General features: G+C 39.7%; 1 protein-coding gene across 1 annotated transcript in view; it reads left to right on the forward strand.

Annotated features, from left to right (window-relative positions):
* The first annotated feature begins 5,391 nt into the window (after positions 1 to 5,391).
* Positions 5,392 to 13,838, forward strand: part of LOC118781752 (homeodomain-interacting protein kinase 3-like) — a 49,552-nt gene continuing 41,105 nt past the window's right edge. The window contains exon 1 of the mRNA XM_036534792.1: positions 5,392 to 5,747. The gene's annotated coding sequence lies outside the window, so the exon portion shown is untranslated. The remainder of the gene's footprint in view (positions 5,748 to 13,838) is intronic.

A 13,838-nucleotide genomic window follows, 5' to 3' on the forward strand; every position in this document is an offset into this window, starting at 1 on the left:
GAGCGTTGCCTAGCGATACATTTTCCCAACTGCAGATGGAAATGAAGAGCTACTGAGAACACTTTGATGAGAGAACAGGCTGCAATAAACGAGCCCAGAGCCATTCATCGAAACACGTGCTGAAACGAAAATGTCTTTAACTCGCCGTAACACGGACACTCTGCAGTGCTCGCCTCAAGTGATTGATGACAGCAGGTGAAGTCGGTGCTGTGTGCCAGTACACTTCACCACATGTATAAAGGCCATAATGCCAAGCTCGCTTTGGTGTGAAGTGTCTTTTCCCAGCAAGTACATCTAGTACACAGCTGTCTGTTTTTGCATATGGCCTGTCTTGCAGCTGTCAAGAATAATTTACTGAGGGTAAACTTTTGCATGAGATTTTTCCCCAAATATGTGACAATTACAAGCATGTTATTATCAGGTACATAATTGTATCTGTTGTGTTTTGGCATACTTAAATGCATGTACTGATTAAATGTGATACTCTCACTAGTCTTAAGACACAAAGTTAGAACTCTGAAGAAACAAATATTTTGCATGTAGCTATATGTAGCGCTTGCAACTTCCAATTGACAGCATAAAGGTTGTACAATCCCATAAAATGATTCTTTTACTTTGCAGGCACTCTTTATTGTTATCCATTTATATAGCTGACAAATCAGTGGCTCAGCTGGGAATGAACCTGCAATCCTTTGGGGTGAAGATCTGTTCCTTAACCACTTTGCCACATTGCACCACTTTCTCTCTCTGGCAATGTGGTGTAGTGGTAAGGACCAGGTCTTATAACCAAAAGGCTGCTGGTTCAGGTCCTCGCTGGGGCAGTGTTGTTGTACCCTTATTCAAGGTACTAAATATTTAGCTGTATAAATGGATAACATGTAAGAATTGTGTAAGTCACTTTGTTAAATGACACTGTTATATAATTCCAGCATGATGGAGGAATTGACATAGTCTGACAACCTTTTCAAAGCACCCACCTCCTGTTTGGCTGTGATGCTGTAAATGAAAAGGGTCAATAAGCTTTACCAAAGGTTACTGAGACTTTATATCTCATGGGCTTGTGAAATTTGCATCCAGCATGTAAAGAATATTGTTCATTCAGGTCATAATAACAGAACAAACATATGACCTTGTAAGTGTTGCAGCAACCAAAATACAGCTAATTTCCTGCAAAGACCTCTTTGCAAAGCTAGTGTACAGACTAGAGTGCTTATGAGGTAGTGCAACAGAACTGGTCAACACCTGTTGTCTAACCAGTTGAATCCAGGCTGTGTTTATTCCCAGTTGAGGTTAACAGTTTCCTGATGGATTAGGTTACTTATGTCCTACAGTTGACCACACCAAGCAAATGATGGCGTATGACATGCCAAAGCTATTTCTTCTATTAATTTTGCACTTTGAAGTTGTCTGCATATGTGTGTACCAATGCCAGTTGTAAGTGTGGGGGGTAAACACAGTAGATGGTAGACCTTGCTGTGATTAAATATAGATGTGTGAAGGGGACTAATAGCTAACTTCTGGTGGAATGGAGAAAATTGCTGCACATTTTGGTGTCACAGAAAGGATAGTAATGTATTTGGGCAGAATGTTTTCAGGTATTTCTATTTAATTTTCATTCATTTCTGATTAGTGAGATACTTTATGTTCAGATTGACATATACTTTCTTTAACACTTGGATGCTTAAGAGGTAAAAATAAAGCTTTAAGTATACATTGACTAATGGGTAAGATAGATATGTACTATATCATCTCAAGACTAAGGGCTATGCTATCTTTGTAAGATTATTGTTGTAGTCCTTCTAGTATTCAGTATTGAGAGACTATAGTGAATGTATATATAGTACTCATTTCAGATAATATATTGTGGTCAATGAAAGAGTAGAAGGAAAAAAACATCACAGAATACATTTTTACTTGTAAAAGTATGAAATGAATTTAAGATTAAAACTGATTTTTTTCCATTCACAGGTTGTGTGATACAGACACAGGGACATTCTGTTAGCTGATTCAGCCTCAGTTTGGCTAGAGCATCTTTGTGTGCAAAAGTTCAAATCACTGCCATCCAATCAGCAAGGTATTTAATTCTCTGAGAGGAACAGTGATTAGAACATAAGAACTAGACTGGCCATGTTTTGAAACAAAGGAGGAAATATGTTGAAATGTCACATAAAAGCTTCAAAAAGACTCAGACTTTTGTCTTATACCAATAAATTCACTAATGGGTTCATATAAGAAGGATAAGCACTGTCCGCCAGACTGTCTGAAAGGATAAAGGCATAAATAGTTTTTTAATGGCCATTGCAAAAGTTATTTTATTATTATTTACATTAATAAATATCCTCAGTATGTACTAAGCTATTTATGTAAGTTATATGCTTGAAATATTGGTGAAGTGCATATTGACTGTTGCCTAATAATGTCAATGACCAAAATATCTTTTTTGAATGTTATTTTTACTTGTAATTGCATGTACCAATGTTTGATAAACAAGTTCCTAAAACCCAAGATGCTTATGAATGGTACTTATCTTCCATTGCACCTCTACCAGCAATATTATGTAAAATGGGCTTTTCTTTCCATGGAAAAAACCTGTACTCTGTGTGAAAGTTAGGAGAGGAGTATTTAATGAACAGAGCAGCCATGCTCAATGGATAACATTCAGCCACTTATTGACTGTTTAAATCTCCTTACCTCCTGCTTGGGTGAGCGTTAAAGTTGCAAAATCTAAACTCTAGGGCTATGTGTGTCACTGAAAACTTATTGAAAGTACACTTAAGACACAACTGACTGTCTGTTTAAACCTATTTAAAAAAAAAAAAAGCTAGCACTAGCATGATGGGGCAAGCAGCTGGCCAAATCTCTAACCAGCAGCATGACATTACAAAATGCCACAGTCATTTTGCCAGCAACATTTGACCAGTTGGCACAAGACTAATCATCCCTATGTCTTATGAGGATCAGACTCCAGATACAGGCTGACTGGCTTGTCTTATACATATTTCATCTAATGGTGTCTTGTTCTCTTTAAGAGATATGGCAGGTCCTTTTCATAAGCTCTGCAACTAGCATGGCAAAGCTAATGCTAATTGAAGCCTTCCCTTGTGACACTGCTAGTTAAAAAGAGTTTTCCTTGTCTGTTGCTGCCATTTATTTTGACAAATGTATTAATCTGACACCTTCCACATAATGACACTGCTGCCCTGATTGCTGTCATATCTTTGCCGAAGCAGTAAGTAGTGGAAGCAGACCTTTTAAATGGTTCTCATATTTTCTGGCCTGTCTGGTAAAGGAACATGAGCAGCATTGAACCTCATAGCCTCTCACGTGTTATGCTGATGTGAAACAGACTACTGCAGTACATGATCAATGATGAAAATCATACATTTAAAAGTTACAAAGTGCATTTTGCATATAATGGAGTGGTATAAGAAAAATATGTGTTCATATAATAAAGCATCTATCGCCTCTCTTGCCAAGTCGCATAACTAGGCCTATTTACTTAATGGTGTGTTTACTTGACAAGAATCGTCTTACTCAAAAATCTTCTTACTTACTGGCTTGATCCAGATACACCCCCCTGAAGTGAGAGTGATCTTTGTGAGAAATTAAAATTTATGTTTATTGGAAATTTCAATGTATTCATTTTAATATGGTGAAATCAGTAAATTTGTGTGTCTGTAGCTGCAAGTCCGAGATGTCTGAATGTTCAATAAGGTAAGTTGAAAGGAACTGAGGTGAAATTTAAAAATCATTGCATTGTCCAGTTTGTAAGTTGGTTTCAGGAATATGGGAATTATTTGAGGACCCATTTACTTTGCTCAGTCAAGATTCTGTCGGTGTCTATGGCAATAACATATCCGCCTTGGAAGAGAAGTACATTAGTGTTTAACATTGTAAGTGAACTATGTTGTGCCTCAAAAAAATATCAAGATTATAATTAAAACAAATGAGACTAGATAATATTATATTGGCTAGGGTGACCATACGTCCTCTTTTTCCCAGACGTCCTCTTTTTGTGACCTAAAAAATGCATCCCAAAAAGAGGACATATCCAAGAAAAAGAAGACATATGGTCACCCTAATATTGGCAGTTTTCCTTGGACCACAGGAACAAATGAGAAATATACAATGTGCAAAGACATTTTGAGTTTAAGTGCTACAAAACTACATTACTTGTGTGGAAATTCTGTGTTGTAGTTGGAGATGAGGCATTTGAAGTAGTTAAACATTAATATTGTTGGGATTGGAATTATGATTTATTGGGGTGTGTAGATTGTATTGTATTGATTTTTCCTTTTCCTCATAATTCATGCAGCCATTTTAAGACCCCCCCCATCCGTCATGTATGGCAGGAACAGGCTGCAGTGGAAATGACACCTATCGCTATTTGTCAGCATTACTCATTCAAATAGTTTTCATCAGGCACTCAGAATTTCAAACGAAAACCCACCATAGCAATATAACACAGATTAGGTTGAATGATTTCTTGAGAAAAATTATGTAGTTTCCTTGCCAGCTTGCATATTAATATCACTAAGAATACAGTGTAGGGGAGTGTAATCGGTAAATGTTTGTGTACCGTGAAAATTCAAACAAGTTCAACAATTAGTAATGATTTTAAGGAAATTTATCTATGATAAGGCAATAATTTTAGGCTTTGGCCACAGGTGCGTAAGATTAAACCAGACGTTTTGTTGGCGCATATGAATCATTTGTAACAAACATGTTGTCTAGAATAAATATAGCTTTTAAGGTAGCCTTTTAAGTCGAATTATGGCACAGAAAAGAAAGTAACATATTAAATAATTACTTTCAGTGTCACGTTTTTAGAGACTTGTTTCTTTGCTGGCTCGTCAAAGAAATGTACTTCACGTGTCTGCATAAAAGTTAATCATACAGCTACATTTAATTATATCAAAAGTAACGTTATACTTGTATTTAAAAATGTAAATGTGATACATTTTTGATCTTATGGGAAGGTCTACAAATTTGAGACTGTATTTTTATTTCTAATTATTTTCAGACATAACATTGGGTAAACCTGCATGGAGTTTCTTTTCACGGACCTAAACAAACACAACACTGCAAGCTGAAGAAGTATCGTATTAAAGGCAAAGTAGCATGCATACATTCCAGCAGCGGTTAATCTGTATTTTGCGTTGCATGTCTGTTTTGAAGCTTTATACAGACCAAATAGATGAATATTTTCTGTAAAAGTAAAATAAAATCTCTGTACTATCAATAATAATTTATAATGTGCGTAAAATTTTGCTATTATGTGCACTTTTGTTCGTAAGCATATAACAGTGGATCTACGTTCGATTTCTCTGGTCTTAATTCTCTGTGAACTGGCACACAACATTCCGCTGTTAGTCAAGGGAGAGACGCGATAGAGGCAACTAGAACGGGGAGACGAGTAGGGATACAGGGGCAACGGGTCCCTTTTCAAAATCGCAAAAATGGGCTTAATAGCCCTCGCAACCAAGAGAAAAAGAATCTTTCCAGAAACCACAACTCGTTAGTTGCGTGCCGGACTTTGTATGACCCCACTGAATGACTGTATGCCTGAGTTGTTTGAAGTTTGAAATGTGGGAGATGGTGGATTTGTCGAAAGCAAGACCTCCCATTCTGTGGTGTCGGACAAAGATGGCAGCAGTACAGGCAACAGAGCATGCTGTGGGTACGATATAACTCCATAACATGTTCAGAGAAGCCCTGGATTCTGTGACTTGTGACTATCTATGAAGGTAATTATAATGGCTTACATCTCTACGGATATAGTAAACGAATAAACGAATTTATATTGTTAGCTAGTTAGCTAAACTTACCCTAACGTTATCGAAAATGTCGCTTGCTGTCTTAAAATATGTATCTGATTTCCAACTAGGTAGCTAACTAACTAACGGTACTTATAGTTGCCCTTCAGTTAATAGTTGTGTAGCTACTGTAGTTGATTTATGACACCAGCTGTACTAGGCTAGTCTTTAAGTTACGTTTAAGTTGATGTTCAGCTATGCCAATCAGGTAGTGGAGGTCAGTAGCCACAGCTTGCAGGTATTTCTTAATGTTAAGTAGCTAACTGCTTAGTGAGCTGAATAGTTCTGACTAGCTAGCAGCCTGTACTGCTACTAACTAGCTACAGCTTTGAAATGCTGCGCTGAAGTTCACTATCAGTTGGATAGCTAGCTGGCTTGAAACGTGTTTTGTGATCACGACTTTGTCCCATATTGACCTCGCTAGTTTAACATACACTTTGCGATGGAAATTTGTGGAGTTAGCTACCTGTTACCTAGATGACACCGGTAACTGTTTACCTCGGCAGGAGAGAGCTATCGACACGCCATCAGATTTTTTTGACAGCCCCCTGGTTAGTTATGTACTTAACAAGCTACTTTTCTATCGAGTTTGTTGGTTACTTCAATTAATTTTTAAGAGACCAATTCTCTGAAATGCGTTTTCCGAATGTGCGTTTAGAATGTCTATCTAATCAAGAGTTTTTAACTTGAGCTAAGTCAGGTATCGTTACGAATTCATGTAAATTGATGGCCGCTTTTTTTTTTTACATAACTGTGCTAGCAGTTAACTATCTGGAATAAACATTCGGACAGGTAATTCCGAGAAAGAATTAAAGGAACCTGAATTCACATATAGCTAATTTTAATCCTCTCTGCGGCCGGAGTTGAGATCTGTTCTCACACTCACTACTTTAGTTGTACCCTGTTAATCACAGGTGTGGTTTGCCAGGGAGTTTTTATTTTCTGTCCGTTTGTTCCCTGTGTACATGTGTGTTATATAAAGAACCGTTGTAAGTCAACAGAAAGCAGCAACATCAAGTAATTCCTCTGAGTATGTACTTGTAAGCACACAGAGTACTGATGTAATTTTGTACGCATTGTCATGTCATGGTTGTTTTTAAGGTTTTAGCCGATCACAACTTATGTCTAACTTGAAAGAAGGCCACAGACGCAGTATCTGTGTTAGGCGTCAGTTTTCACTTCTACGGAGAAACAGTGTATCTGTATTTGTTTATAGGATGGCGTAGAGACTTCAAATGGTTTTGGACCAAAACCTTACGGAATTGACAATATTTTCACCTATTGAGAAAGCAGAAAATTAGGTTTGAAGTTCCAGTCTTCAAACATTGAAACTGTGAAGACCACCCCAACTGCCCCATGTTCCTGCTGAAGCAAGTTCACGTCACAGTTGACTTATTGTGAGTTGCTCTTAAATGTGCAGTGCCTTTTCAGGCTCCAGTTGCTGTCACATTGCATTTGACGAAACTGGGGAAAAAATTACAGATGCAATGGCAGTGATGCACAAGATCCAAAGTTGTTTTCTTCTGTGTGACTTAAGAAAAAACAGCAGGGTCCTCCCATGCCTAGCTCAAAAAAGGTTTTACATTTCCGTATGAAGGAAGTCAATTTAGAGTCACATGATCGTGCGCCTGCAGACTGGGAATAGAGTACAAAGACAGGGCTGTTTACCCGGTCATTAGTAGCTTGGCCAAATGGATATGCATGTGCAGAATTACACAGTAAATACATCTGTGTTGATGCCTTGGCCACAAGAAGAATGGATGAAATCTGTACCTGACATTTCTAGACATGTTTTTTAATTCTGTGTTGACATGCATTTAAAAGCTGCCCAGTTTTATGGCTGTTCTTCTTTTGGAGGCTGTATTCTTTTGGCTGCTTTGAATATCAGTAGATGTTTGTAGTTGCTGCCTGTTGCCTCACTCATACGTTCAGGGTGAGACTTTCCTGTAAAGGAACGCAAAAATGCTTACTGAACCAGCTGAAGTTTTGTTGTTCTCTGCAAAGCAGCTTAATGTTATGGGCGTTAAATGCACAGCACTACGGCTTTTATATTGTTTGTTTCCTAGTTACTTTATAGTATTAGGCTAAATTGGGGCTTTTACATAAGTTAAGCAGTGATTGTTTTTTGAGCACCCTCAGCAAAGCCAAGCTTGAGTCACTGTTTTTGTGGAGTGCTGGTGGAGTGTTGATGAGGTCCTTGATAACTATTGTAGCAAAAACGTGGTCTGAAATCTAGTGACACTATGTGGGGCCCATGGTTAACAAATGCTTCCAATCAATCATTTGATGTGATTAGTATGTTTAACAACATTAAGTCTTTTTTTTAACCATGCCACAGATTCCTTTTTACGAATCCCACCATGCTCTTAATATGTCTAAAAGATTACAAAAAGCAGTACATAGTGATGTGCACTCTTGAAAATTATACGTTGTCATGAGGTTATGTTGTTTGAGCTTGACTAGTGGCGGTCTTGTGAGCAACTAACATACTGGCATGCTTTTACTTAATGTGTGTGAACCTAAGCTTACAATCAACTGGCAAGCACAATGACTGGAAAGGCAGTCAGGGGTTCCCCACAGAGGCAGTCTTAGGTCCTTAGGTGTTGGAAGAGAAGCATATTATTTTACTGTCCCTCTTTGCTCTTGACCATTTTGATCAATATTCTTTGTGTAACTGGCACTGAGCTGACCTGGTGTAGGGTTTGTTTGTGTCTTTCCAAAGTCGGACATGTTGTCTGTAATTAATTGCGTGTTTAGCCTTTACTTCAGGGTGCTTAACCACAGCTTGTTTTCAATGCAAGAACGTGGTGGTCTGCCCATGACTTGTGAAAGCAGTGCTGCATGCTTACTAAAAAAAGCAGCCTTTCACTTTACTGAGGCCTGTGAGCTCACAGCTCTCATATCAACATTCTGCTTTACTGGGCTTTCTCCACGCACAACTAGAAATGAACCAAGCTCAGAAAGCAAAACAAAGGAGTCTGCGTTGTTCCTCCCTCAGTTCAACAGTGTTTTTTGGATGCTTTGTTGTATCTGCTCCCAGCAGAGATGTGTTCTCCCTGTGGGTGCTCCTGGAGCAGTTGTGTGTGTGTGTGTGTGTGTGTTTTTTTTTTTCTATTTTTTTTGGTGGACATATGGCAGTAACAATATGCTCATTGAGATGATTATCATGTAATGTTGTAATGGTGTTTAGGTGCTGCAAAGGCGTGCTTTTGAAGGCCAGCATGTTTAGAATCGGTTTCTGTAGGTGTGTCACAGCTAGGAGCAGATGGTTTCCAACCAACAGTCAAGATTGGTCCAGTTGGCTGCTGAGTACTGTGGCTTAGGGCCTGGGTGTACTGTACATTTTCCTCCACATCTCCCTATTTACATGTATAAGGTCTTAGGTTCAGTATTGTCCATACTATAGGACAGCTGTTTCATTTTTTTATCAATGCTTGTCATGTTATGTTTGAACTGTTATGATTGAGTTGAATTGAAGAGGAAACTTGTTATGTTATGATTAAATTCAAATGTAAATGCTAAACTGGTTGACAATGTACTTGTTGAATGTCAGCTTACTTCATGGTCTGCACACAGTGCAAATAAGTCTGTCAAGAATAGCGTAATTTCCTTACATTCTCTTAAAACCGAGGTAGAAACACATTGCAAGGTGGTTTTATATGAGTGATCTGATTGTCAAAGTGGTGGAAAAATTGTTGATGGAAGTAAAAAAAGGGGAGAGGTGAACTGCACAGTGATGTAACAGAGTTACATTGCTAGACAGCCTAACTACCATGAGGCTGTGTACTACTGTTAGCAGTGTGCAGTTCAGCACATCCTGAACTCTTTTCTTCGGAATGCTCCACTCCGCTTGGATTCGGCAGAATTCTTTCCAGGCCAGTTCCAAATGGGAATTGGGTGTGGCGTGCCATTGGATAAGTTTGTACTTCTGTCGGGAATTGTTTGGTTTCAGGGTTTTTTTTAAACTGAAAATTGAATAGAAAAGCTCAAAAAACAAAACATTTTCTAATATAATAAAACGGGTATTTTTGTCAGAGTAAAATTCCAGCCACTTCCTCTGGTTTCTTCCTGTGTTTACTGCTGGAGGGTTTTTTTTTTTTTCGTTTCCACCACACATAAAATACATGGAGTGTGGTTTCAGAATGCCCTCCCCCTGCAAAGACTGGAGAGCCAGCTTTAATGGGTTAACAGGGCAGAAGTATAGAGAGCGTTTGCCTTATCCCTGGATATATTTTCACCCCATTAAACAACCAGTGCCCCTTCACCCTGCATTCTTCAGTGAGAGGAGGGTTTTATTTTCTGCGGTCTGCTGTTAAACAGAGCATTCAGCATTGACTCACACTGCTTGAAAGCTGTCTGCAAAAGCATTTGGTCACTTGACAGGTGCTGGCTATTTATTTTTTCCCCAATTTGATCCTGACTCAGTGCAAGGTCAACAACAAGCAATTGCTTACAGCCAGTAGCCATTAAAACCATGATGCTGGGAGCCATGTAACCCAACCAAAGGAGTCACTGCGTGGCCCAGAGCATTGTTAGTTTCCCTGTGCCAAAGAACATAAAACTGAAGGACTGACCCTGTGAGCTCTTTTCACTGATGCCGTTAATTGGGAGAAAGTTTCAGAATGGGTATCTTTTGCCAGCCCTGTTCCACCTTGCTGGGAGGGAACATTTGTATGTTGATCCCTGATGCTTTGGCTGAGCAGCATGTTTAGAAAAGTGGTGGCCCTGTTTAACTTCAGTAATGTTATCCTGTCTTAAAAGTGCCATCCCCCAAACAGCACAGTCAGGCGTGATGATGGGCACAGGCTGTGTGATATGCTTTATCTCCCTCTGACTCATGCGCTGGTATGGCAGGAGACTGACTTATTATCAGGGCACGTACCGTTAGCTGTCAGGGAGATTTGCTGGTGGAGGGTTTTTGAAGATGTCTGAGCACCTCTCCTGCGCCACTTGAAGGACCTGTGGTGTTTTCTGACAGTCGTTTATGAAGACAGGGTTTGGGAAACAGGTCTTAGTTGTGGGGCCTTGAAATGACTGGGATCTGACATCTCATAAGAGGTGCCACCTTGCCCGCCTTGTGTTTAACAACAAGAAGCTGCCTTTGGGTCAGGGTAATGTTACTTCTAGCTGTTAGAGGGCAAATTGTATACTGCGTAACAGAAATGCACTGTCAAAAATGAGCCAGGTTGAGTTTTAAAAGAGGGAGGGAGCTTAGTTTTGGAACAAAGAAGTCCACTCTTCTTGTGGGCACATTTGTGAAGTTCACATGCAGTCCCCCAGATAGACCTGACTTTGTGACAGTCTGTAGGCCTGTCCTTGCTGAGGGATAAATACTCCCATATGAATTATGCTGTGCTCACTGTCCTTTGTGCCAGTATGTCAGCCTAAGCCATAGGGTACAGGCCCTAGTGGTTGCTTTGTTAATATTTACTTAGTGTGGCTCCTAAAGCAAGCTGCCCAAACAAGACTTCAGCCAAAACTCCATGTACAGTTGCTAACGCAATTGTGGGGCCAGTGTTGCTCTTCCTCTGTTTACTCATTCATCTGTGTCATCTTATACCCCCCACCTTCTCCTTCATTTAAGGTGTGAGAGCAAACAAGAATGGCAGTAGAAAACTGGACAGTTGGAGCTGGGTGACGGGGGAATCAATAACTGTTTCAGTGGGAATGTGACTCGGCTTGTCCTCTGCTAAGTAATCAATTCATGCATACTGCACCACCAGACTCCAGGGTGTTTGGCTGATGAGTCTTCACCATTTGCTCACAGCCCACACCCCTGAGTGCTTGCCACTGAGGGTAGCAGTGGCATGAAATGTGCAAGGAATTGCCACTCATTGTTCATTTAGTGGCAAATAGGCTTTCTGGTCCTTACGTAAGCTCATCTGTGTTGGGCTCAGGTCTAGAAATGGGTCTTGATGCATGGGGACAAAGATGACTCCACTGGCAGGTTTTCCTCTTGTCTGTGTGCATTTGCCTATTGTCCATGCCAGCATATAGTATCCACAGTAACACGCTGGGCCTGGGTGCATTTCACCCTACCACAGGAGTCTGGCCAAGACCCAGGAACAGTGAGGACTGTTTTCTGTTTTGATGCAATGAGCTGCTTTGGTTTTCCCCAGCTGTGCATGTTGTGGTTGTACTGCAGTCCTGTTTTCATAAAAGTACAGTCATTTTTGGCCATCATGCATGGCAGGATCATGCAATAACCACTTCCAGCCATCTGGCTGATTTGAATCTGCTGTTGGAGAATCTGTTTTGGAGCTGACAGATATTTGGGGGAAAGTTTCACTACAGCGTTTCAAAATTTATCAATGAAAATGGAAAAAAAAAAACATTGTATGAGTGTGTGGTGTGATTATATTTTGTGCCTTTCTCTGCAGTGCATTTCATAAAGCAGTATTGCAGCTCCTCCCACCCTCACTCCTCACAGTGCTAATGCAAGTACATTGTGCAATTGGTCACACTGTAATTATTCCAATCCTCCTCACACTGCTGTTTCCACAGAGGATAACTACCTATGCAGTGAGAATACACAGGGAAGTATTTCACTTGGCAAACAGTGACTTCACAGCATTGTTTTATGTAATGAACTACAAACTGTTAATTGTATACATCTAATATTTGCATGCAAAAGGCGTACAGAAGCTGGAGGAATATTATGTTTTAAGCCCTGCAACCTGACCCGAACCTGACAGAATCAGACAAGGGGTTTCAGGCCTATAATTGCATAATGGCTTGGTTAGGGTTAACAGTTTTTGGATTTCAGGTTTTGAATGCTCAGCTGGTTAAATTCTAGACTAAAATATTATTTTAAATTGACGACCTTTACCCAAAGGGAATTGATGTTTTAAGGCTGCTAAACATACTGAGTTTGAATTGAGGATTATATTGAGGACTACATTGTGTCGATTTCTTAAACTGTAGAACTTCATAAACAGTTGGATTTAGTAGCAGTCTTCATTCACTGAATGCACTGTGTGTGTGTGTGTGTGTGTGTGTGTGTGTGTGTGTGTGTGTGTGTGTGTGTGTGTATATATATATATAAAATGTTTGTATGTAATTAAAATGCTTGTGGTCAGTTTGGCTCAAGTTTCAATTTCAGGATCATTTAGGCCTATAGTTATTTTGCTTTTTATTTACTTACTGCACTATTAAGAAGACATTGGCTTGTCACTAACATGTAAAATGGGCCATGACATCCCGGCACAGGAAGTGGTTGATGCTTTGGGACACTGGTGGCTGTGAGATGCCAATGACATCCCTGTCAGTCATGAGATTGACCCTGTGGCCAACACTGAAAGTGCAAAGATTGTAGCATAACCTGGGATAATGTGACAGAATCTGTATCGAGCATTGTAAAATGGATTCTCATGAAGGCCCCCCCACGCCCCTTAGCCACTTTGACAGCTGTCAAATTAGGTTCCTTCAATATAGTGTGCACCTTGAACTGCTAAAGCAGTTGGAAATATCCCTTTGTCAGGCTTGTAGGCATTATTGCATGCAGTTATAACTTGTAGGCCCATTTGTGCAACTGCCTTCCTGTGTCACACCTATTCACCAGTCAGAACTTGTACTGTAGCTTTGCCAAGGATGTGACAAAATGCTTGATTTAGCATGTAATAGTTTCACACTGAGATACTGGGAATTATCAGAAGAATCAGTTATCTGTAGTATCAATTCCCAATGTTCTCTGATTTTTTTTTCCATCATTGCAAAGCACAAGTGTCACCTATCAAAATTTTCATGTCAGTGTCTGGCAAAACAGCTACAGTGCATTGAGAGTGTGATTTTTTTAAAATTTATTTTTATTTTTAAATGTGTGGGGACAAATGCAGCAAACGGACTGTGTGATCTGCAAAGTTAGCCGGGGTTAGAAGCTGTCAGCCTCTGGTTTGGCTGTGGGCTGTGTCATGTGGTTACCTGTGAAATTGTGCACTCTAATCTAGTTCCCTTTTGCTTGCACTTCTGTTCTGTTCTCCTTGCACACAAGGCAAACACAGACTGTCTTTCTCAGAAAGATGA

Source organism: Megalops cyprinoides, chromosome 8 (assembly GCF_013368585.1).
Source record: "Megalops cyprinoides isolate fMegCyp1 chromosome 8, fMegCyp1.pri, whole genome shotgun sequence".
In the NCBI taxonomy this organism is placed as follows: Eukaryota; Metazoa; Chordata; class Actinopteri; order Elopiformes; family Megalopidae; genus Megalops; species Megalops cyprinoides.